Raw genomic sequence first — 27753 nt, forward strand, 5'->3', positions numbered from 1 at the left:
ATTAAAGTGTACGAATTTTTCCATGCTGAAGCCGAAAGGGGCAAACCATGTTATGCCATTAATAAATTGCGTAAGCGGACAGCAAAAGCTTTAGGAGTATCAGCAAGGGTACTGATAAATGTTCTGGAACACAAACATTGTGAGTGAGTGAGTGAGTTAATATTTAACGTCACATCGGCAATATTTCAGCCATATTGTGACGAGAACATTTTACATTGTAATGGAATATGTATATATTATAAAACCTGTCATCGAAGGACAGTAAAACAACTAGAATATCACAATTAGATTTAAAACTAGTGTGGAAGGTTAAAACTAATAGCACTATTAGGACAATACAAGATAAAAACAGGCTATAGATCGCCAACAACTGAAGGTCGATCACCATACTAGGGACCATGGGGACTTACAGTACCTTGGCTACCTGCATGGACCCTAGTTGGATTTACACCATCCCTTCAGCTGCTGGCGATTGTAAGAAATGTTAGCTACAATTAAAATGACAAAAATGCTACAATTAAAAATCCTGGTAAGTTTAAATTGACTTTGAAAGTTTTGGGACTTACGTACCCTCTCAGGAGGACAATAATCCAAACATTGTGAGGGTGATGCAAAGCAGGTAGGGGTCGTGTCAAAATCACACAAATTAAAACATTTGGACAACTTTCAAAAGAACCTTGTAAGGCAGTCTATCAACAAGCTCTATTCTGAAAACAAATACATGTCGCTGAAAATGTTAAAAAAAGCATTTGAAGCAAGAACACAACCTCAGAGTATCAAATTACACACTCTGGCGACTCTTACACTCTTTCGGGTATCGTTATCAGAAAATTTCGGGGGAGAATAGGTCAGTACCCTGATACCGTTCGCTTGAGAAATAATTTTCTCAGGGATATAAAGAAGAAGCGCGAGGAAGGGTTCGAGCCAGTGTACTTGGACAAGACCTGGGTCAATGCCTCGCACACTGCCAGCAGTCAGTGGGTACCCGATGGGGGTGATGAGGGGTCACGTAGAAAGCTGCCTCTAGGGAAAGGAGAGAGACTCCATGCTGGAATCATTCTCCATGCTGGTTGCTCCAGCAAAGGCTTTCTTCCCAGGCTGCGACTTGGTATTCAGGGCAAAGTCCACAGATAAAAGAGACTACCATTCCGAGATGAATGGTGCGGTTTTCCTCGATTGGGTTAAAAACAAGTTGGTACCAGCTCTACCAGAGAAGTCTTTTATCATAATGGACAATGCCCCATACCACAGCGTACCAAGCTCCGACATCGAACAGTCAAAAAGGTGATATGATATCATGGCTCGACAAATTTCAGATTGCACGGCCTTCGAAGGCAACGAAGCCTCAGCTTTATGAGATCATAAAAACCCACAAAGGTGAACCTTTCTACCAAGTTGACAGTTACATAAAAAGTAGACTTCCACCCTACCACGGTGACCTTAACCCCATTGAAATTATATGGGGTATTGTCTAAGGAGTTGTTGCCAGATCAAACACCACTTTTAGATTACGTGACGTAGAGGTTTTGGTTAAGGAATCCCTTAACAAAATCACGACTGAAACTTGACAAAACTGTGTCAACAAGGTAGGTAACGTCATTGAACAAGGTTACTGGTCTTGGGATGGCTTACAACAGGCAACTGTGGCACCACTTGTCATCCCTTTAAATCGTGACTATGACACCAGGACAGAAGAGGAACCGACAGGTCTCCCGGAATAGATTTTGAGATGTCCCCCGCCATGACTGGCTGTTCCGTTTCTGCGGGTTCACCCCGCCGCGACAGATAACAACTGTTGCGTTTTCAATGATGATAGTTTCTTAAACATCTTTTTTGGTGGAGTCCGGAAAATTTTCAAATATGAGAAAGCTGTTGGGTATTAGTAAATGATAAACATGTGTACTATTTATATTTATGTGGCAATTTTGTACAATGATAAGATTTGCAATTCATCAGTCCGTTTCTGACTCAAACGGACTGTATCTGTGTTGGCTGCGTTAAAATTGACATCGTCCCCCATATCTGCACGTGGACCTCGCCTTGCAGTGACAGTTTCTTTCAAAACAACAACCTTCACTTTGTCAGGATCATACTGTACACATTTTTGTCAATAAACAACCTGAGATTAGCCGTTGCTCATTTCGCCTTGCTTCCACCATCATAGGTTTTAACATACGCCTCTCTGCACGAACTGTCTTTGAAAGATCCTCACTGATAAACATAGACGTAACTTTGAGTTTTCCAGTTGCTTCTAATCATCGTCGCTGTTGATCATCCGGAATTAGTGCAATAATTGCTTTTCTTTTCATTATTCTGTACGCACGGTTAATTTCAATATGTGATTCATGGAGTTCGAGGTGATCTTTCAACACATCACGCACAGTAGATTTGCAGTCATCCCACGATATATTGGAGTTAATAGCAGGTATGCCATGAAAAACCACATTGGATCCCATTTTCTAGGTAATCAAATCTGTCTTCAATATTGTAGACGTCATCCCTTAACTTCATATTTTCAGATTCAAATTGTTCAGTCTTCAACCACATGTCAATGATCAGTGAGGTATTGAAGAGATCTATGAACGTTATGCAACCTACTGTGTTACTCGTTTTTTGGATTGCACAATATCCTCGAATTTTATCTTCAATCCTTCAATGGAGTCGAATACCGCAACGTCACGTTTGCTTGATTTTGGATAAGTGAAAAGTGTTTATTTGCTCGCAGAACTGCTCCAACGTGAGCGTTGATCATCATCATCATCATCATCATCATCGGTCAGTCGGCCCCGGGTTCAGCTCGACTCCAGCATAGAACAACAGCATAAGTATTATATAGAACAAAATTTATGGATAACAACTTCCTTTTATTCGTGAGTGCGACGTTTCGAAACAGATTCTTGTACCGTTGTCAAGCATAATGGGACATGAAGAAAGGGGGAAGTATATATATACTGGATGTAACAATGTAACAAAGAAATCAACATAATTAACAAGGCAGAAAGCTGATGAAGCCAGAGAGTAGACAAAGGACAGGCGTGGAAGCCAATGATGTACAAATAATAATGAGATGTTTATACAGCAGAGTTTATACAGTAGATTGGGCTTGGTGGATGAGTGCATCATAAGCTGATGGAATGAAGTATCCTTGGTCTCGGTTGATGGTGGGCTTTTGTCATTTTATGTTGATGGCTTCGGTGAGCTTGCGTTTAGGGAACTCTGTTTGTTTGTTAGAGAGAATGGTGATGTCAGACCACTCTATTTGATGATTGGGGCTTGCTTTGATGTGGTCGGAAATGGCTGATTTGCTGTCGGAATTGGTAACAGAGGTCTGATGTTCTTTCACTCGGGTGTTGATGGGTCGGGAAGTTTCGCCTATGTAGCTCTGCCCACAATCACAGTTTATTTTGTAGATGACACATTTAGGGTTGTTGTTTTTTATGGTGGCGAGTTTTCTTCCATTGGCATGGAGAATGTTGTTAAGGATGGAGGATGCGGAGAAGGTGGTATCTATGCCAGCTTGTTGTTTTAGGAGACGGCTGATTTGATGTGACGGTTTGCCAATGTAGGGGATGGATATCTTGATGGGGGCTGAATCTGGTTTGGGTCTTTTGGTAAGAGGTGACAGGGTTGCAGCAATGGTTCTGTTGACCATTTGGGATGGAAAGTGGTTACGTTCTACGAAGACTTTCTTGAGGTGTTCGATTTCATCTTGTAGTTTAGTTGAACAGATGTTTTTGGCCCATCTGGTTAATGTGGAGATGATGCCGGTCTTAATTTCAGGTGGATGATTGGAGTTGTAGTGGATGTACTGATCCGTTTGGGCAGGTTTTCTATATACAGTGGTCTGGAGTTGGTTGCAGGAGGTGCGGGACACAAGGACGTCAAGGAAAGGTAGTTGCTGGTTCTGCTCGGTTTCCATGGTGAACTTGATGCGGGGATGTTGGTTGTTGAGATGGGTGAGAAGCTGAGTGGGATCTTGCTGAGGTTGGGGGATGACGAAAGTATCATCCACTTTGCGGTACCAACATGTAGGTTTGAAGGGAGCAGTATCTAGTGCTTTATCTTCCAGGTCCGTCATGTTAATTTCGGTACATCATTGGCTTCCACGCCTGTCCTTTGTCTACTCTCTGGCTTCATCAGCTTTCTGCCCTGTTAATTATGTTGTTTTCTTTGTTACATTGTTACATCCAGTATATATATACTTCCCCCTTCTTCATGTCCCATTATGCTTGACAACGGTACAAGAATCGAAACGTCGCACTCACGAATAAATAGAAGTTGTTATCCATAAAAAAAAATCTATATTGTACTTCCCAACTTCAAAAATGCCACTCAAAGAAGCATAAGTATTAGATTCAACAACGGTTATCCGGGTGACCATGTTTGTCATTGCGCACGCGTGTTTTCGTGGGATCCAAGACGCGGCCGCTTTGTTCCGCAAATTGCTTCAAATCCACCACTGAACGGGTGCAAACGTTCCAAGTTTGCCACGTAACTGCTCTACACATATTCCTATTGTGTTCAGTGATAATTTGAATGCGTTTGATAATTCAGCTTGGTGGTTACACCACTGACGAGAAGTGAGTTGTGATACACCCGACTTGCTCAGTCCGCCATATTGCCATGCATTCCACTTTCGACATAAGTGTTTGTGAAGTAATTTTTGAAACATAGTTTCGCCAAGTTTGCCGTTTGTTTGTTTGAAGGTACGATGTGCCTTCCCAGTTAGAATTTTAAATGCCTTTAAGTTATGGACATTTGGTTGATGAGGGAACAAATTATCTGCCCTTTCGCTCGCTTTTCTAGCATGTTAACAGTCTGCATTGATCCATGGTTTCCGTTCATGTGGAGTTTTAAAATCACTCGGGTATAAAATCATCAGCTATACCATTGGAAACGTCAGTAAATACCCGAATAGGATCAGCTATATCACTGAACCATCTGTGTCCTAGTTTAGAGAAGCGTAAAGTTTGAAACAAGGACCAGTTTGCCTTGGCAAAATTCCATCTTGTATAAGATAGAGAATCAGATGAATTAATTTGTGATAGGATAGTTCGGAAGTGGTCTCATCCAAAGAGGTCATTATGAACTGACCAATCAAATTCATTGAGGGTAGAGTCAGGAAGAGACAAATCCAGAGAAGAGTAGGTACCGGTAGCAGGATACAGATAAGTGCTTGCGTCACCATTGTATATACACAGGTCATTATTTGAGATAACATACCCGCCTGTTACATGCGGACATAACGCAGGTGGTGGTAATGATTGTAAGGGGGTGGGGGTTGCCCCCCATTTTGTTCGGGATTGGGGAAGGGTTGGGGGTGTCATCAGTGTTGTCCCTAATAGCTGTATTTCATTAAACTCGATCGGTTGAATGGGTATCTACCCCATCTTTGGGGGCCACAAGCTAAGTGCCCTGGGGTGGATGTTGTCAAACACATCCATTTTCTCCATTGGTCCAAACACTTGTTATACGGTTAGATTTTATCTGACCATTTATGCGCTTGATTGTGCTTGAAGCGTAGGATTAGTTTCTTCGGTGGAATGTACAATTTTGTTCCTGGAAAACATGATCTTTAGAAAAAGACGAATGAGTTCCGAGACAATTTGCACATTTGATTTTAATAAATATCACAATCTTCTGTTACATTGTATTTTTTGTACAACTAGCACATGAAAGATACAGTGTCACTATGAAATGGACAGACAAACACAAAGTGAATTTCATTTTCTATTTCTAACAGATTCGTTTGCATTTTTCAATTTGAAAGTTTTTTAGTTTTCTTTCTTCATTTACAAAAAGTCTGATAAACCAAACCGATATATAAAAAAGGAAATGTTTCCTTAAATGGCGATGGGATATGTCTGCTTCAAGGAAGGTATACACACGCGACATAAACTCTGTTAGTAATACTACATAGTGTTAGTGTCACTAACTGGTGGAACTTGTTTTCATCACATGCATCACCTGTATCTCACCTGTTAGTGTCACGGTAGCTCGCACGTTTGGTTTACAGTCTACACCATGTCTCCAGTATATTTTCAACATGAACATTGTCATGAACATATTGCCATCATGAGCTGGATATTCAGAAAATGTCCATATTTTGTTCAGTCGTACTTAACTTTTCCAACGGTGTATCAGTATAGGCAATATGAATGAACCTGCCGCTGCATCTATGAACTTTAATCTACATTAACGTCCCCGGCCAGCTCTAAATATGAATTACACCAATCTGAGTAATGAACTGACGGTCTGGATGAAATCGTTCTCTATTTATGAGGTTGCTAGTGGTCTAGAGACGCAAGGGGGTGAGGTTCGACGGGCTACTTTGTTGCATTGTCTAGGTATTTCATGGCAAATAATTGTTCTTACATTGCCTGTTGAAAAAATATACTTTTTATAGCCGCTGTTACAGAAGTGTTTTTTTCAGATCACAAGACTTCGGATTGTGGTGCTGTCAATGCTATAGTCTGTTTGTAGTGAAAACGTACCGATGAATTCCACTTTAAACAAAAAAATGTAAATCAAATAAAGTGAAATTAAGATTGCGAATCCTCATAATTTTACCTTGCCATTTGAAAATTTAAATCTCAGAATTCTATTCAACTTAGGATGAAAGTTGTTTAACAAACGATCATAGTTTCTAATCGGAATTATTGGTTTGTATTACAAGGGGGTATGTACATAAAATGAAACATCGAGATCAAGTAGGTTTGGTCTAAATTTGTTAAACAACTTTTTTCATAAGTTGAATAAAAATCTAAGATTTAAATATTCAATTGGCAAGGTAGAATTATGAGGATTCGCAATCTTTTTTTTTTACATTTTTGTTAAAAGTGCAATTCACCGGTACGGGTTCACCCCGCCGCGACAGATAACAACTGTTGCGTTTTCAATGATGATAGTTTCTTAAACAACTTTTTTGGTGGAGTCCGGAAAATTTTCAAATATGAGAAAGCTGTTGGGTATTAGTAAATGATAAACATGTGTACTATTTATATTTATGTGGCAATTTTGTACAATGATAAGATTTGCAATTCATCAGTCCGTTTCTGACTCAAACGGACTGTATCTGTGTTGGCTGCGTTAAAATTGACATCGTCCCCCATATCTGCACGTGGACCTCGCCTTGCAGTGACAGTTTCTTTCAAAACAACAACCTTCACTTTGTCAGGATCATACTGTACACATTTTTGTCAATAAACAACCTGAGATTAGCCGTTGCTCATTTCGCCTTGCTTCCACCATCATAGGTTTTAACATAATCTCTGCACGAACTGTCTTTGAAAGATCCTCACTGATAAACATAGACGTAACTTTGAGTTTTCTAGTTGCTTCTAATCATCGTCGCTGTTGATCATCCGGAATTAGTGCAATAATTGCTTTTCTTTTCATTATTCTGTACGCACGGTTAATTTCAATATGTGATTCATGGAGTTCGAGGTGATCTTTCAACACATCACGCACAGTAGATTTGCAGTCATCCCACGATATATTGGAGTTAATAGCAGGTATGCCATGAAAAACCACATTGGATCCCATTTTCTAGGTAATCAAATCTGTCTTCAATATTGTAGACGTCATCCCTTAACTTCATATTTTCAGATTCAAATTGTTCAGTCTTCAACCACATGTCAATGATCAGTGAGGTATTGAAGAGATCTATGAACGTTATGCAACCTACTGTGTTACTCGTTTTTTGGATTGCACAATATCCTCGAATTTTATCTTCAATCCTTCAATGGAGTCGAATACCGCAACGTCACGTTTGCTTGATTTTGGATAAGTGAAAAGTGTTTATTTGCTCGCAGAACTGCTCCAACGTGAGCGTTGATCATCATCATCATCATCATCATCATCGGTCAGTCGGCCCCGGGTTCAGCTCGACTCCAGCATAGAACAACAGCATAAGTATTATATAGAACAAAATTTATGGATAACAACTTCCTTTTATTCGTGAGTGCGACGTTTCGAAACAGATTCTTGTACCGTTGTCAAGCATAATGGGACATGAAGAAAGGGAAATATATATATACTGGATGTAACAATGTAAACAAAGAAATCAACATAATTAACAAGGCAGAAAGCTGATGAAGCCAGAGAGTAGACAAAGGACAGGCGTGGAAGCCAATGATGTACAAATAATAATGAGATGTTTATACAGCAGAGTTTATACAGTAGATTGGGCTTGGTGGATGAGTGCATCATAAGCTGATGGAATGAAGTATCCTTGGTCTCGGTTGATGGTGGGCTTTTGTCATTTTATGTTGATGGCTTCGGTGAGCTTGCGTTTAGGGAACTCTGTTTGTTTGTTAGAGAGAATGGTGATGTCAGACCACTCTATTTGATGATTGGGGCTTGCTTTGATGTGGTCGGAAATGGCTGATTTGCTGTCGGAATTGGTAACAGAGGTCTGATGTTCTTTCACTCGGGTGTTGATGGGTCGGGAAGTTTCGCCTATGTAGCTCTGCCCACAATCACAGTTTATTTTGTAGATGACACATTTAGGGTTGTTGTTTTTATGGTGGCGAGTTTTCTTCCATTGGCATGGAGAATGTTGTTAAGGATGGAGGATGCGGAGAAGGTGGTATCTATGCCAGCTTGTTGTTTTAGGAGACGGCTGATTTGATGTGACGGTTTGCCAATGTAGGGATGGATATCTTGATGGGGGCTGAATCTGGTTTGGGTCTTTGGGTAAGAGGTGACAGGGTTGCAGCAATGGTTCTGTTGACCATTTGGGATGGAAAGTGGTTACGTTCTACGAAGACTTTCTTGAGGTGTTCGATTTCATCTTGTAGTTTAGTTGAACAGATGTTTTTGGCCCATCTGGTTAATGTGGAGATGATGCCGGTCTTAATTTCAGGTGGATGATTGGAGTTGTAGTGGATGTACTGATCCGTTTGGGCAGGTTTTCTATATACAGTGGTCTGGAGTTGGTTGCAGGAGGTGCGGGACACAAGGACGTCAAGGAAAGGTAGTTGCTGGTTCTGCTCGGTTTCCATGGTGAACTTGATGCGGGGATGTTGGTTGTTGAGATGGGTGAGAAGCTGAGTGGGATCTTGCTGAGGTTGGGGGATGACGAAAGTATCATCCACTTTGCGGTACCAACATGTAGGTTTGAAGGGAGCAGTATCTAGTGCTTTATCTTCCAGGTCCGTCATGTTAATTTCGGTACATCATTGGCTTCCACGCCTGTCCTTTGTCTACTCTCTGGCTTCATCAGCTTTCTGCCCTGTTAATTATGTTGTTTTCTTTGTTACATTGTTACATCCAGTATATATATACTTCCCCCTTCTTCATGTCCCATTATGCTTGACAACGGTACAAGAATCGAAACGTCGCACTCACGAATAAATAGAAGTTGTTATCCATAAAAAAAATCTATATTGTACTTCCCAACTTCAAAAATGCCACTCAAAGAAGCATAAGTATTAGATTCAACAACGGTTATCCGGGTGACCATGTTTGTCATTGCGTACGCGTGTTTTCGTGGGATCCAAGACGCGGCCGCCTTGTTCCGCAAATTGCTTCAAATCCACCACTGAACGGGTGCAAACGTTCCAAGTTTGCCACGTAACTGCTCTACACATATTCCTATTGTGTTCAGTGATAATTTGAATGCGTTTGATAATTCAGCTTGGTGGTTACACCACTGACGAGAAGTGAGTTGTGATACACCCGACTTGCTCAGTCCGCCATATTGCCATGCATTCCACTTTCGACATAAGTGTTTGTGAAGTAATTTTTGAAACATAGTTTCGCCAAGTTTGCCGTTTGTTTGTTTGAAGGTACGATGTGCCTTCCCAGTTAGAATTTTAAATGCCTTTAAGTTATGGACATTTGGTTGATGAGGGAACAAATTATCTGCCCTTTCGCTCGCTTTTCTAGCATGTTAACAGTCTGCATTGATCCATGGTTTCCGTTCATGTGGAGTTTTAAAATCACTCGGGTATAAAATCATCAGCTATACCATTGGAAACGTCAGTAAAATACGAATAGGATCAGCTATATCACTGAACCATCTGTGTCCTAGTTTAGAGAAGCGTAAAGTTTGAAACAAGGACCAGTTTGCCTTGGCAAAATTCCATCTTGTATAAGATAGAGAATCAGATGAATTAATTTGTGATAGGATAGTTCGGAAGTGGTCTCATCCAAAGAGGTCATTATGAACTGACCAATCAAATTCATTGAGGGTAGAGTCAGGAAGAGACAAATCCAGAGAAGAGTAGGTACCGGTAGCAGGATACAGATAAGTGCTTGCGTCACCATTGTATATACACAGGTCATTATTTGAGATAACATACCCGCCTGTTACATGCGGACATAACGCAGGTGGTGGTAATGATTGTAAGGGGGGGGTTGCCCCATTTTGTTCGGGATTGGGGAAGGGTTGGGGTGTCATCAGTGTTGTCCCTAATAGCTGTATTTCATTAAACTCGATCGGTTGAATGGGTATCTACCCCATCTTTGGGGGCCACAAGCTAAGTGCCCTGGGGTGGATGTTGTCAAACACATCCATTTTCTCCATTGGTCCAAACACTTGTTATACGGTTAGATTTTATCTGACCATTTATGCGCTTGATTGTGCTTGAAGCGTAGGATTAGTTTCTTCGGTGGAATGTACAATTTTGTTCCTGGAAAACATGATCTTTAGAAAAAGACGAATGAGTTCCGAGACAGTTTGCACATTTGATTTTAATAAATATCACAATCTTCTGTTACATTGTATTTTTTGTACAACTAGCACATGAAAGATACAGTGTCACTATGAAATGGACAGACAAACACAAAGTGAATTTCATTTTCTATTTCTAACAGATTCGTTTGCATTTTTCAATTTGAAAGTTTTTTAGTTTTCTTTCTTCATTTACAAAAAGTCTGATAAACCAAACCGATATATAAAAAAGGAAATGTTTCCTTAAATGGCGATGGGATATGTCTGCTTCAAGGGAAGGTATACACACGCGACATAAACTCTGTTAGTAATACTACATAGTGTTAGTGTCACTAACTGGTGGAACTTGTTTTCATCACATGCATCACCTGTATCTCACCTGTTAGTGTCACGGTAGCTCGCACGTTTGGTTTACAGTCTACACCATGTCTCCAGTATATTTTCAACATGAACATTGTCATGAACATATTGCCATCATGAGCTGGATATTCAGAAAATGTCCATATTTTGTTCAGTCGTACTTAACTTTTCCAACGGTGTATCAGTATAGGCAATATGAATGAACCTGCCGCTGCATCTATGAACTTTAATCTACATTAACGTCCCCGGCCAGCTCTAAATATGAATTACACCAATCTGAGTAATGAACTGACGGTCTGGATGAAATCGTTCTCTATTTATGAGGTTGCTAGTGGTCTAGAGACGCAAGGGGGTGAGGTTCGACGGGCTACTTTGTTGCATTGTCTAGGTATTTCATGGCAAATAATTGTTCTTACATTGCCTGGTGAAAAAATATACTTTTTATAGCCGCTGTTACAGAAGTGTTTTTTTCAGATCACAAGACTTCGGATTGTGGTGCTGTCAATGCTATAGTCTGTTTGTAGTGAAAACGTACCGATGAATTCCACTTTAAACAAAAATGTAAATCAAATAAAGTGAAATTAAGATTGCGAATCCTCATAATTTTACCTTGCCATTTGAAAATTTAAATCTCAGAATTCTATTCAACTTAGGATGAAAGTTGTTTAACAAACGATCATAGTTTCTAATCGGAATTATTGGTTTGTATTACAAGGGGGTATGTACATAAAATGAAACATCGAGATCAAGTAGGTTTGGTCTAAATTTGTTAAACAACTTTTTTCATAAGTTGAATAAAAATCTAAGATTTAAATATTCAATTGGCAAGGTAGAATTATGAGGATTCGCAATCTTTTTTTTTTACATTTTTGTTAAAAGTGCAATTCACCGGTACGTTTTCACTGCAAACAGACTATAAGTGTCTGTTCTGTAAAAAAAGGGTCATCTGGCTAGGGTATGTAAAGCTGGACGGTCAGGTGGTAGTTCAACCTCAGATAGTAGGTCAAGTTCTACATCAAAGTTTCCGTTAAGTAAGTCAGTTACTGATAAGCAAGGTAATTCAAAGCAGAAGGCTGGTAGAAAGAAGAAAAAGGTAAGGTTAGATTTCAGCAACAGAATTGTAAGCAGAAACGGAATGAAGTGTTTATTGATGAGCTATATTATGTTCTGTTTCATGTGCGAAACAGCTCTTTATTTCTTACCCATCTATAGACTAAACCTAGTCTGGTGTAATTTATATAAATGACCAGTCTAAAAACTATTATCCGGTTTGGACCAGTTTGCAGGTTTCAGGCGGCATGGCCAAATATTCAGGAATCATCATTTTGAGTAATATAGGAGTAACACAGCAACGAGCGAGTATGTATTAAGCCTTTTATTTTGTATTTCATGTAAATCTAGATGCATAAGTATCAGTTGAGGCATGTTAAGCGATTATAAGTTTGTTATTGTAATCTAAGAAGTAGCGCTGTTCAGCTTTCGATCAGGCATAATTCACGTACAGCACTTTATGGCGTATATTGCCTTAGACTTCTATGACAGCATGTGATATTTTAAGTCCTTTATGATTTAGGTGTTGTAGAAACACAGTTTGCACTCTTGTTAAATGCGTAAGTCATTTAGGTGTAAGTTTGCCAAACTTTCATGCTCAAGTTGCTCTATTGAAGCGCTCATAAAATAATGTGCCGTTTACATGCAGAGTAAGCTTTACGGAGTTGCTTCTCTTTAACTGTTAATCTATCTGAAATGTATAGAGCTTGTGTAGCCTATTTCAATGTGCACTTCATTATTTAATATTTGGGAAATTGTGTTGTTTTCTGACATTGTATTGATGTTTAGGATTGTGGCAGACTATTCAGGATAATACTTGGTGTAGGTACTGGGTGGACTTTAAGGAATATTTGAGGACATATACTATTGTCAATGTATTTTGTAGTTGCATGTTCAGTTTAGGTTATCATTGTGACAGTTTTGCATTGGATATCATATTTAGGCATACCTAGGCTAATGACTTAGTGCTATGGAATGTAATACTTATAATGTAATACCATATTCAGGTCAGTTTAGACTAATTTGGCCTTTTGTACTTTTCAGTTTTTTACCCTCAACCTTCACCACCTCCTCCACCTACCTTAAACATCTTGCAAATAAAAGGGTTCGCTATCCACAATAGATACACTCTATACCATGACGTCAACACGTTGCTTTGCCAAGCTTGATTGTAAACGGGGATTCTGGCAGATTCTATTGACAGACGATTCTAGAGATTAGACAAGTTTTGTTACACACAGATGTATATTTAGATTCAAAAGACTTCCTATTGGCTTGAATTGAGATTCTGGACCATATTAAAAGGCTATGAACTATGTTTCTATGATAATTCAGGTTTGGAGAAATATATTGATGAATTGATTTGCTATGCAGATTCTCTAGAATAACTTGAAAATTTGCTCAGAAATGTTTTCAAAAGATGTAGAGAGTACAGTTTAAAGCTCAACGAGGACAAGTGTAAACTTGGTATGACAGAGATAGTTGTTTTAGGACATGTAGTTACTTCTGAAGGTGTTAAACCTAATCCTATCAAGGTATCAGCTGTTGAACTAGCTAATCCTCCTGGAAATTTTCACAGTTACGTTCATTTTTAGGAGTGTGCAATTACTTGATGAAGTTTATTCCTGGTTTTGCAGGTCTTTGTGAACCATTACGTCTTCTCTCTAGAACTGGAGTGACATGGAAATGGAATGATGTTTGTCAGTCAGTATTTGTATCTTTGAAGAAGGCTATTGGTAAAGCCACATGTGTAGCTTTCTATGATAGCAAGGCTTCAACTATTCTGGTTAGTGATGCTAGTCCAGTTGGTTTGGCTTCAGGTTTACTTCAAAGGCAAGACGATGGTAGCTTTCAACCTATTGCGTTTGCTAGTCGTTCTTTGGCAGAACTGAGCGTAAGTGAATAATTAGTGAGTTAAAATTTAAAGTCACTTAGGCAATATTTCAGCCATATCGTGACTAAAACAGTTTATTCATATTACTTTATAATGTTCTAATATAAAATCTGTCGCCAAAGGACAGTAAAACAACTAGTATATCACAGTTAGAGATTTAAAACTAGCATTGAACATAAAATTATATTCTATGTAGGACAATGCAGTATAAAAACGGACTATAGATCACCATACTAGGGACCATGGGGACTTATTGACATGTTAACATTGATAGACTACATTTCTTCATATCCATTTGCTGTGGTGATTCAAGACGTTACATCAAGTGCTATCATTGAAGTTATGGAAATAATATTTTGGAAAACACGGTTTCCCAGAAGTTTTGCAAAGAATATGTTGGAAAAAATATAGTTTCCCAGAAAGCATATTTTCAGATAATGTTCGTCAATTTGTGAGTGCACTGTTTGCGAAATATTTGCGAATGGCAGGGACTCAACATATTCGTTCTTCGCCATTTTCCCAAGAGCAACGGAAAGATCGAACGTTTCCATAGATTTCTAGCATCAACTGATGGGAATGACTGAGTGAGTGAGTGAGTGAGTTATAATTTATCGTCACATCGGAAATATTTCAGCTATATCGTGACGAGAACATTTAATTGTTAAACATAGTAATTTATGGTAAATTAGAAACAAATGCCATCTAAGGACAGTAAAACCGACTAGAATATCACAATATCAAGAATTCCAGCACGACAGTGTGTGATACTCGATTCTGATTGGCTGAGAGCTTATCAAAACCGTACTTAAATGGCAGTTTAAGACCGCTAATTAAAGTGACCGATTCACCGCGTATGAATACAGCGAACTCGTTGACCCTACTGTTTGTAAACAAACATGTCGGACATAGGCAATTTCTACCTCGGCAGGATCTTTGGTATTTTTGAAGTAAAAAGCGAATGGTTTGAAGAAGAATTTCTTGACCCTTATCCCAGTGAAGAAACTACGAAGCTGAAAAATCCGTCAGCAGCGCAAAAGCGGCAGTATATTCAAACCGGGTCCAGATCTAGCGGGCATGACGTCGAAAACACTCGTCGGCTCATACGTCTTAACCTGACCGCTTCCGTCCCGGCCGTAATGCCCAGTCCTTCCACTTCCACTGTCCATGTATCCCACATAAAACGTGGCATGTCAGTTATTTTCCAAATTGGGAATAGTAGGGTGGTTATCAACAATTATTTCCGTGAATAAAGTTAGCGGCGACTAAACTTAGCGAGTTCACGGCTTGAATTGGGGCGAGTCTATTGTCATACAGTAGGGGAGATCAATAATTCGCTTGAGAAAAATCAAATAATTGTACTTGCTCACAGTATGAACTGTATTTTTTTTATATTTATGTATGCTACTTGTTACAAATACAAGCATATTGCTTCCTGAAATAAAGCATGTATGTTGTTGAAAATGTCTTATTGTGTTCATTACACAACCTGTCCCTGAACGGGACGATTCCAAGCGATTTCCAGGGAAAAGGCCCCTTCGCGCCTTGTGTTCTTGCGCACCAAACAGTTCGGTTTTAGAACGCTTATCAGTCGTGCTAGAATGAGGATAAAGCTACTCTGTTTTCAATTTTGCGGTCCTTTATCGTTGATTTAAGACTGCTAAATGTTTAATTTAGCAGTCTTAAATCAACGATAAAGGACTTTGAAAGTTTTGGGACTTACGTACCCTCTCAGGAGGACAATGATTTTACAGTACTTTAACCCCCTTTGAGGGTACAGCCACTAACAATCTGTTACTAATCTAAACTACCAAACATTAAAATACATCTATCTACAGAACATATTAATCAGAATTCATCAATGAAATCAATTTCTTTTTAAAAAACAATAATTAAATGAGAACTAATAGTCGTAAAAAGACCCTTAAGAGTGTTTACATTGTAATATTTATCCCTTATGATGGAGAATTCAACACAGTCGAGCAAGTCATGCTTGACCGTGACTCTCTCATCACAAGGGATACAAAACGGAGGATCTTCACCTTTTAACAGGTATTTGTGAGTATATCTATAGTCCGTCAACTGAACGTTTTGCACCCTGTTTTTCACTATTTACCTTTTAACCAAAACTGCCTTTAAAATGTTTTTGTGCATACGCTCTTTATATCGTATGACCTATCTAAGGTTTAAATTTCATAATTTTATGTCAATTATTACAGCTTCTTCTTAAGAAGCAATCATATAAAAATATGAAAATAGAAGTAGTTATACATGGGTGTAAAATGATATGATGGAACAGCCAACAACATGGTATGACACACGTGCATCTCGTTTACATTGTTACGCCTGCAAGCAAATCTACAGGGACTGTATAACCATCACAAATCCATTTTAAACAAGTAGTTTTATTGAAGTCTTTAAATACCTGGGGTAAAGCATGTGAGTACATGATTAAAGAAATTCACTGTTCTCCATCTGACCCTGAAGTGTCAGATGCACTTAGTTCTACGTCTGTGTCACTGTCTGAGTTCAAATCCACAATCACTGGGTTAACACACCCCTTTTGCAAACCATCCTTTTTCAAGTACTGCTGTTCAATATGTAGCACATGCTGTACACAACGGTTCTACAACTCTTGCATAACGTCCCTGATTTCTTCATGAACGATGTTCTTCACATTTCTTAATTTGAAGGAACGTTTTTTCTTGGCCACGTTGTTTTTTATATGTCCCCACACAAGTTCAATAGGATTTAGATCGCAGTGGTAAGGCGGCAACCGAATGACCTCGTGTCCATGAAACTTCAGCAAGTTGTCAATTTGATACTCTGGTGGTGGTTTCTTGGCAAGGATGATTTTATACAGTATTACCTTTGTTGCCTTTGGGGGATATTCAATGCCTGTCCAACCATTGCACCATATCTCCCGTCCTTGATGCAGAGGTGGGGCATCTGTTGTTTGGTTCTCTGCAGCTATGGTAAGGAGCATTATCCATGACTACGACAGATTTAGCAGGTAGTGTTGGAATAAACTGCTCGATCACATAATCAGTAAACACAGGTGAGTTCATTTCCGAGTGGTAGACGCGTCCATCCGTGGACTTGGAACGGAAAACAAGGTCACAACCAGGAATAAACCCTAAATGAGAGCCTGCGTGAACAAAGATAAGTCTCTCACCTTTCCCCAATGGAATCTTCCTGTTGTTGACTGCTTCTCGATGTTGCCACTGATAAAAGGAAGTATGGTTTGCATTCACCTATGTCTCATCTAGCCACACGATCTCTCGTCCCTCTTGTCTCTTGTCGCGTACATTCTTCTCAGATAATGGGCTCTCATACAAGTGATATCTGCCCTTTCACATAGTCAGTTTCTGGTTGCTCAGTCTCTTGTATCTATATCCAAATCTGAGCAACAGCCTGCATATGGTATACTTTGATACATTGATGTCATGGTCTTCTTTCAATATTTTCTTCAATTTACTTGATGATATGGACTCATTGGATCGATGTAACCGACGTATGAGGTCCCTCACAACCCTTCTATCGAATTCATCAAGCTTTCTTTTCTTTGCATGTTTTGAGACGGCCACCGAGTTAACTGCCATGTCATCATCAGGCTCTGAAATAGTGCCATGGGAGATAACTCTTTGCAAAGTTGTTTTGCAGATCTTGGTGGCATTAATTGTTCTTTTTGGTGAAACACCCAATTGAGATAAGAGGTTTTTTTCGTTTTGCTTTCGCGCTTGAAAAAGTTGTGAACTCTTTTGATGATTTGCCGGGCATCTTTGGACAACATCGTTTTCACTACTTCTCCTCAACCTGTGTGCTGACGATCTTTGACATCACTGAAGCGTGCTAATGTAAAAAACCCGTGCATGTACATTTCACGCTGACACACATTTTAGTGTTGTTGGCTTTTCCATCACGTGCGTTAACCCCTCGTAAAACTCTCCACAGATTTACAATTATTACATGGTAGGTTTGAAGGCAAACTCTTTAATAACTGTTTTATAATGACTAAACTTGTTAGGTCACGGGATGCAGTTGCTATATGAACAGAGTAATGTTTTAAAATATTCAGGAGTTTTTTGTAAATTGTGAAAAACAGGGTGCCGTTAGTTAAGTTGACGGACAATAGTGTGGCCAATACGACATCGTCGCATGATGACCTCTTCAAATCTGGACTGACAACCCAAGTAGGTGTAACCAGTAGTTGGTTTTATTTCATGTAATTTATTAATACCCACTTGGGTGTCCCACTTCTTCTGCATCAGATCACGGATGTAGGTTCTAATGGAAGGTTTGTAATCACAGCATGGAATAAGAAGTGGTGTCACAGATCTGTTGAGTGCTGCCTTAGCAGCAATATCAGCCATCGTGTTCCCAGAAATGCCAACGTGGCTGGGTAACCAACAAAAGACGATGTCGCATTGGCCAGCAGCAAGCTCATTATACAATTCAATAATTGCTAATAAAAGTGGATGTTTACAAGAAAGAGTTTTAATAGCCTGAAGACATGAAAGAGAATCGGAAAAGATAATGTATTGTTGATATTTATATTTACGGTGTTTATTAATATATTTAAGAGCTGTTAATATGGCGTTAGCTTCTGCTGTGAAAATATAAGTGTTATTTGGTTCTCGAGAAGATATTGTTCTGGATCCAATGACAGTGGCACATGCCACCGCGCCACCATCCTTGGACCCATCTGTAAATAAGGATTTGTATGTATTATATATATTTTTTATTTGATTATATTCTTGTTTATATTGCAATGCATTTGTTTCAGATTTCTTAAACTTTGTCAGAATTAGGACAACTTCATGCCTCACCAGTTGCCAAGGAGGAGAAGAAAGCAGACGGGAAGGAGATATATTTTCCAGCTCAATACCGGCAGCAGAAATGAATGGTTTAATTCTTAGCCCAAGAGGCGAAACAAGAGAAGGCTTTTTGTTGAAAAAACAGTTAAATGCAGGATTAGATTCGTTAGAATAGAATTTTGTTATATACTGTACTGATAATTTCATACGACGTTGGTTAAGGGATGACTCATCAGACTCAACATAGAGACTGTCAACAGGAGAAGTTCTAAAAGACCCAAGACAAAGCCTTAGGCCTTGGTGGTGGACAGAATCAAGTAGTTTTAGGTTGCTTTTGCAGGCTCCACCATATGCGATGGAGCCATAATCAAGTTTAGATCGCATCAATGATCTACTAGTATATGATTGAGGGAGGGTAGTTTGATCCCCTCCCCACGTTGATTCTATATCTGAGCCCCTGTGTTTACTGTTCAATTTATCATTAAAGCATAGTGTGTATCCAAATATGTGGAAAAGTGCACATGTCATGCCACTGTATAAGAAAGGTGATCAATCTATTGTTTCCAATTATAGACCTTTTTATCTTATAAGTTGCATAGAAAAACTATTTGAAAGAGTTGTATATAAACACTTGTATAAATATTTCCATGTTAACAAACTTTTATATAAGTACCAATCGGGGTTTAAAGCAGGTCATTCAACTGTCCATCAATTAATTGAACTTTACTATCATATTTGTACAATGAATGAATGAATGAATGTCTTTATTTCCTCCATAAAATTTATTCGAAGATTACATAAACAAACATCAGTCAGTTACATATATCTACATATTATATGTACAAAGCACGGTTATTTACAACAATGATAGTTCAGAAAGTATACATCAAAGAATCCTTTAAAGAATAGATATAGTTTGAAAAATGTAGTATGATGGTTTGCCATGCTGTATCATGAAGGCCAGGGATGTGAAGTTTTGCACCACAAAACAGTACAAGGGCATCTTCATCATCAAGCATTTCCATTAATACATATACTTCTACGTCCAGTAGGTCAAGTAGCGTCACATAAAAAATCTTTCTTTGGCTCATTACAGATTCACAATGCAAAATGATGTGGGCATCGTGGTCATAGAAGTACTTATTACAAAGCATACATTCTTTTGAGAATTTGGCTTTAGAACCGACTAGTACAGCAAGTTGTATATGGTCTTTATATTCTGGGTACAGATACATTAGAGTGTAAAGTCTATGTAGACTCAGTGTTTAATGGATTACAGCATATCTGGACATATCCTCTCTAATGGAGAGTCTCAATTTCCATTGAGCTTCTTCTGAAGAGAAGATAGAACTTATAACTTTCTGCGCCAAACTGTCTTTGACGGAAAAATACCAGTTTGCACGTAAGTTAATACATAGTCCAGTAGATTATACTTCCGTGCTGTACATAACAGAGTGTTGCAAATACTGCGTGAGCTAATATTTAAGTGAACAGTGAGTGCTAAAAATGCACAGAACAGTGTTTGCGTTGATGAATTACAAGCGTTATTACATAATCTTCCAAGGAATAATAATCTACACTTGTCAATGTACCCAACCATTGTCCAGAGACCTAGGTTGGCACATACAGAATCTGTTGGCATACGTCTGTTGAACCCTTGAATACATTTAGCGAAATATCGTTGGGTATTTTCCACCAGATCAATGTTTTTGCCATATAGCGTAGGCATGGTTTCACAACCATAGAAACTTGTAGGTAAAACCATTCTTTTCCATATATTAACACATGTAACTGGATGTAAGTCAGTACTGTTAAGACCTAATGAGCGCAAAGAATTTATGGTTTGCCTGGCCTTTTGACATTTAGCGAAAACTCTATCTTTACAAGACAGATCTGATGAGAGTAGAATACCCCCATATTTTACTGATGGACTTATATTAATAGAGGTGTCGCAAAAGGAGAATGAGAGCTCAGGACAAGATCGTTTCCCCTTTCCGAAAAACTACAACCGTGCTTTTCGATGCATTGTATGTTAGGCGCCATCTGGAAGCATATTCTGAAACAATATGAAGTGAATTCTGCAGCCCAGACAGAGTGAGTGAGTGAGTTTAGTTTTACGCCGCACTCAGCAATATTCCAGCTATATGGCGGCGGTCTGTAAATAATCGAGTCTGGACCAGACAATCCAGTGATCAACAGCATGAGCATCGATCTGCGCAATTGGGAACCGATGACATTTGTCAACCAAGTCAGCGAAACTGACCACCCGATCCCGTTAGTCGCCTCTTACGACAAGATAGTCGCCTTGTTATGGCAAGCACATGGGTTGCTGAAGACCTATTCTACCCCGGATCTTCACGGGTCCCAGACAGAGTGGTACTTAACAGTGTCGTATCATCGGCTAACAGGACTGATGGTACATCAATACCATATACGCATATACCATTGTTACTAAGTCTTAGTTCGGTTAGTAAATCGTTTATGAAGACAAGGAAGAACCATGCAGACAAGACTCTACCTTGCCCTACACTTTGTTTTACTTCAAATGTGTCTGAGCTATTTCCGTTGTACATTACAAAAGAAGGGCTGCAGGTGTAGCTGTGATATAGCAGATTCCACATTTTATTCGTTACACCCAAATTGTGGAGTTTTATGAATAGACCGCCATGCCAGATGCGATCAAAAGCTTTCTCATTATCGAGGAAAGCTGAGAAGACTTGGGAGCCACGCTCAGCATATGTTACGCAATCAATGAGCATAAACGTGGACATAATTGCACCGTGTTCTTTTCTAAATCCAAACTGTAGAGGGTCTGGAACGTGAGGATTAATATGGCCTATATACTATTTTAGACGTGACAGTAATACTTTTTCAAATAGTTTCCCTATACAGGAGGTTATGGTGATACCTCTGTAGTTTTTTGGATGACATTTTGCACCTTTTCCTTTATAAAGTGGAACAATCATACCCAGTCTAAAGATATTGGGAAAGTACACAGCTTTCATAATTGCGTTATATAAGACGCAGAGCTTATCGACCAGCACGTCACCTCCATAGATAAGATGTTCATTGTTTACGTGATCTGGTCCAGGAGATTTGTTACGCTTTAGATTAACCAGATGTTGTTTTAACTCTGATGGCTGAATATCGGCATATAGTACAGCGTCAGCAGCAGTAGAATCAACAGGTTGTGAAATTATATCTGCCAGTTTGATATCCACAGATGCTTTAAATTCATCATCAAAAGTTTCAGCGAGGTTAGCATAGTAAGCACCCCACAGGTAACATATGGCCTCTGGTGTGTCCGCGTGGGTATTGTTAAACAGTAATTGGTCAACTGTTGATCGCGGGCATCTCAGCTTACGCAAATATTTAAAGAAAGTATTAATATCAGTTTCTGAAGAAATTTCAAGTTCACGAGATAGTTCTTTGCGTTGTTTTCGTTTTGCCTGCCGAAATAGCGCTTAGCACGTTTGTATTCTCGATATGAAGAAGAATTGTCTCCCCTTGGTTTGTCATCTGCTTGCCAGGTTCGCCGAGAGACTCGCATTTGGTAATGAGTATCATTTAAGCCGCTACTTTTCCAATATGGCTTTAGATAGGATCTAAATGTTCCAAAGGGAACACACTCAGAACTAGCACTAGTAAGGGCAGTACTAATCTGTTCATTATAGAGCTCAATGTCTGCAGGTTGTGCTCCATTACACGGCATACATATGTCAGAGAGAAGTCTCTCTGTTTCCTCTGTGTAAGCATTTAATTCAATGGAGTCAGCTTTGTGCAATTTTGGAATACATGTCTTGGATGTAGGAGTTTCAGATTTATGCTGTACTTTAATATTTACGAAGCAATGAATGTGGTCAGAGATTGTGTAGTCATATTGATCAAGCACACAACACTGAAGTAAGCTGCTTACCGCATGAGAGGGTACAAGAATATAGTCAATAAGAGACTTGCACAGGTTGTCCTTACTTCTCCATGTGTAGTCCGGACCATATATGCGAGAGGCATGTAACACGTGTACAAGATTTCTATATGTAATTAGCTTTTCAAGTACCTTTTCACGTGAGGAGAAAACAGTTTTACAAAAGTCTGAGTTCAGATCTCCTAATACATAAGTATCTCCTTCTTGACAAAGCATATCATAGGCATCCGTTAGCTCATCTATAGCATTAAGATATTTTGAATGTAATACATTGGTAGATGGAAGCCTACAACAGATCACATATATATCTGCATATCCGTTGCACATAAGCTTAGCACTTACCAGGTACTCAGACACGTTATAACGTTGTACCCATGAATGTCATTTAGTTTATCAACATTATTAGGATATAACCAATGTTCCTGGATACATAGTACATCCACATTAATAGGAATGGTACTAGATATTACACGAGGCGTGCTGCTATACACACCACGTATATTCCAGGTTAATAAACGAGTGATCACATAAGTCGTGTCCCTTCCTCTCTTCTCTCTCTTTTACTTTCCTATCTCTACTCTGTATTCTTTTCTAAGATGTATATAATTGAAATTGTATGTATGTAAATATTAGGGAGCGGGTATTTTAAGTTGGATTCCCCAATCCCTTTCACATTTGTGAATAAAATATGTTTAAATCAAACTCCCCACTTTGAATTGGAGACAACCTTTAACAAATCGAGTACCTTCAAGCATTTAGCTTTAAGGGATTTAATTTGTGGCAGGAAAATTAAATAGGAATCGAATATTAGGCCCAGGATCCTGGCCTCTTTTACAACTTTGATGAGAGTGCTATTGAAAGATAGTTCTGGGTCCTTATGAGGCTTATATTTTCTACAAAATGTATACAATTAGATTTGGATTTTGAAAATTTAAAGCCGTTTTCAAGACACCATTTTTTTCTTTGTTTAAACACAACTGCAGTTGCCGTTCAATAGTATGCATATTTTTACCACGACAAGAAATATTGAAATCATCCACAAATAATGATCCATCAATTGGATCTTTTAAAACCTTTGATAAACTACTGATCTTGATGCTAAACAGTGTGACAGACAAAATACTGCCTTGAGGGACACCCTGATCCTGATTGCAATTATCAGACAGGGTTGAACCCACTCGGACTTGAAATTGCCTGTCTTTGAAAAACTGTGATATAAAAAGAGGAAAACGACCCCTTAAACCAAACTAATGTAAATCCTTCGAAATGCCATGCTTCCAGATCGTATCATAAGCTTTCTCAAGAAAATTGATAGAGCATGTTGTTTATTTACTATTGAATTTTTAACAAAGGACTCTAAACGTACCAAATGATCAATGGTACTACGATTTTTCCTGAAACCACATTGAATATTTGTTATAAGGTTATTGGTTTCAAGATACCAAGTTAATCTATTATTCACCATATGTTCCATTGTTTTACAGACACAGCTAGTTAGAGATATCGGTCTGCAATTCGAAGGATCTGTATGAAAGAAATAGATTTCGTCGAGTACATATGATATGTTGGTAAAATACGTGAAATAATTAAAGGCCCTTCATTGAGTGTATAAAGGAATTACAAGTTACCACTGAGACGGGAATTCGGTGATAATTATACTTGACTCATGGTTGTATTTGTCGGTCCTGTCCAAAGAGGATTTAATGACAATGTTGACCAACTTTATGGATAACAGCTTCTTTTATTTCGCAAGCGCCACGTTTCGATATAGATACTTGTAGGATTGTCAAACACCTGCATGCATTTTCTGCAACTGCAAGTACTTGACAACTGCAAGTACTGAATCCAGCGATCAACAGCATTAACATCGATGTACGCAATTGGGATATGATGAAGAATAATTTATTTCGGTATATAGGCCATTGGCCCGTGTACAATAAATGCAAAGTAGCATATGATATATAGAGAATATGGTTTAAACATATACATAGGTATATATATACATGTCTCTTCTAACATTGGATAGAATTCCTTTTAGATAGTGCATGTTTAATAAATAATGGAATTATTATAAGTAAATTCTTATCTTTGCATGTTAACAACTTATGATAAATAATCGAGTCTGGACCAGAGAATCCAGTGATCAACAGCATGAGCATCGATCTACCCAATTGGGATTGTGTCAACCAAGTCAGCGAGCCTGACCACCCAATCCCGTTAGTCGTCTCTTACGACAGGCATTGATTACTGAAGACCAATTCTAACCCGGATCTTCACGGCAAATGTTTAGATAAATGGAATCAGTACAATTGAGGTTCCACTATTTGTTGTCACTGTTTCAGTTCTTGCACATGTGTAGACATGGCTCCATATATTTCCGCAGATCTAATGTGTGGAGTGACTGAAGCAATATTCCGGCTATAAATAATAATGTCCGTACCAGGCAATTCCGTGATTGACATTATGAACATCGAGCTACGTAATTGGGAGACGATGACCTTAGGCAAAGTCAGCTGAACCTCAGTATTACTCAAACGGAATACATACAGAGAGTGTCACATTTGGGTTATGCTCTGAGGAAGTCGTTGTCACTGTTTACCTGTTTAACTTAAGACGCCTTGGCTTTTCCAGTCTGTCATCCACGTATGGAATCTGATTCTGAATAAATAACTCAAACATGAATATTCCTTGCCCATCCATTCATCTTTATTGCCCAAACTGTGAACCTCGTGTGACCAAACATTGAGTTACCATTACAAAGATCCAGCAGAGGATATTTCAAATAGTAAGCCTGAGTGAGAACAAAAATAATGTATGATGCAAGTCCCTACGTTAACTGCTCGTGTGTTGTATGTTTTGGGAACTGTTGCCTTGTTTGTGCATGTGTCCGTGATGGGTACTGCCTCTGAAGCAGGATGCAATCATATTTTACAAATAATAAGGTAATATGTGATATTTGTTTTGTCTCTATTTGCGGGGAGGTATCATCACTATCTAATATTATCTGATCACAGGACGTTTATGATATAGATAGAATTGCAAAATCTCCTTTTTTATTTGCATGAATGTCGAATGGGATTTGTAACATTTGCAAACCACAAATATACTCACACCCATAAGAAACGCTTTTTTATCCGAACAAGAAACAAACACGGAATCCTAAATTGATCTGAGTGTATGACATATAGTGAAGCCTGGTGGTGTTATCAATAATGTTTGTTATGTTTAGGAAGTTTCGAGAGAAAACACATCAAAAGAAGGAATCACCTAAACGCACCATACCAATGAACATGTGGGTATCATGCACACATTTCTTGTGAAATCGAACATGCACGAATTGTCACCACTTTTAGTGGGTATAAGACAGTCCTAAAAAAATGGGCCTATCACTCCTTGTTCAACAATGCCCCGCTTAACTCAAACTGCACGGAACCAGGCTATCGGACGTTTGGAAGCTTGGGAGTCTGTCCAAGATGTTGCACGTCATTTCAACGTAAATGTAACCACGATCTACCGTCTCCAGCATCGATACAACACAACACAGACCACAGATGACCTTCCTCGGACCGGTCGTCCTATAGTACTGTAGGAAAAAGAAAAAAACTGTTTTTAGGCTGTTACTCTGTACCCCTAAAATTGACACAATTGCAAATAGCATATGTCGAAATAACCCACATCGGCCGAACTGGGCGTTCGGTGGGATGCGTAATACGATATCCAGAAAAGCATGTTTACTCGTAAAATCGGGCAAAACTTAGAAAAACTACGAATAGCTGCTGAAAACAATAGATCAGACTATAGATGGCAATTAGGTCGCTCAGCCAGGTATCACGACGTACCGTCGACTCACCTGGCATGAAATGCACGTGCTGCCTACAGGCACAAGGAGTCATCTGAAAGATATTTTGTGCTTTTTCATGTGTGTTGACTATGTCTCATCTACTGATTAACATCTTACGTGTCTTTTTTTCATAAAGTTTATGTTGAGATATGTAAGATTGTTTGATACCCAAAAACCATAGAAACGCATCGTAGTATATAGGTGGCATGACCACCCGAAGATCGACAGGACTGGATATTATTTGTAAATTGTTATGACGTGCCGTGTACCTCTCCAGTATAATTGCCCTAAAGGATTATCTTATCTTAGCTGATATCTCTATCCCCAAGCCCGACCCCAGGTTTTGCTTTTGAGGCGGCCCCTCCTATCTGTTTCTTTTTAAAGTGACAGTGAGACTGCATGGAAGCTACATCCTTATAGTTTCGGCATAACAGTTATTATTTTTTACGTCAGCTATCGTTTAAAATGAATCTACGTCTAATTTCAAATTGGGCATTTCAAAAGTGTTCTTTGTAATACAATATCGTCGCACACTAATTTGCATAAAGCCATGGTCTGTTCCAAATAAGTCTTTTTGGACTTAGAAAAACACCGCATTGCTCATTTCTGCACTAATTTCCCCTCAGTAAAGTCCTTTTTCTCCGTTTCCTATCTCTCTACCACTGAGACTGTAGTTAGGCCGAACTTAGTTTAACAGATATCTCACACTTTCACATATCAACTACATAAATTGTAGAGATAAATGGGAAAATACATTTTTTTCCTATTTCCGACAGTACTTTAGGGTCACCACCCGTCGACAAGATAGGTACACCAACACGCCGTCAATGGGATGAGGTTAAAGGGGGACTGCATAATGTGCGACCAGTCCCTACAACTGCAGATGAACTTCACACAGCTGTTAAAGATGTGTGCAGAAGGATCCCCATGACCTTTACAAATCGTCTGATCCACTCAATGTACAGGAGATGTGTGGTCGTGATCAATTCTAATGGTGGTCACACACGGTATTGACTGACGTATTGGCTATTGACCAGAAACTGTGTCACCCCTTTCAGTTTCGAATGCTAAATGATGTCATCAGTCTCTGCAGTCATGAAATGTCATCACTAAAGGTTTTGCCCATCTGCCTCTGTTGGTATTTCTTGTATTTAATGTTGAAAATTACATACATGTATACTTTATACTCAA

At 38.9% G+C, this 27753-nt stretch overlaps 1 long non-coding RNA gene across 1 annotated transcript; it reads left to right on the plus strand.

The window, feature by feature from the left end:
* The first annotated feature begins 12273 nt into the window (after positions 1-12273).
* On the plus strand, positions 12274-13211 carry LOC124265106. The gene is made up of 2 exons (XR_006895343.1): positions 12274-12397; positions 13133-13211. It is a non-coding gene; the product is annotated as an uncharacterized LOC124265106 (long non-coding RNA).
* Positions 13212-27753: the final 14542 nt, after the last annotated feature.

The sequence above is a fragment of the Haliotis rubra genome, unplaced genomic scaffold (genome assembly GCF_003918875.1).
Source record: "Haliotis rubra isolate DU_JTF1 unplaced genomic scaffold, ASM391887v1 Scf96, whole genome shotgun sequence".
Lineage (NCBI taxonomy): Eukaryota > Metazoa > Mollusca > Gastropoda > Lepetellida > Haliotidae > Haliotis > Haliotis rubra.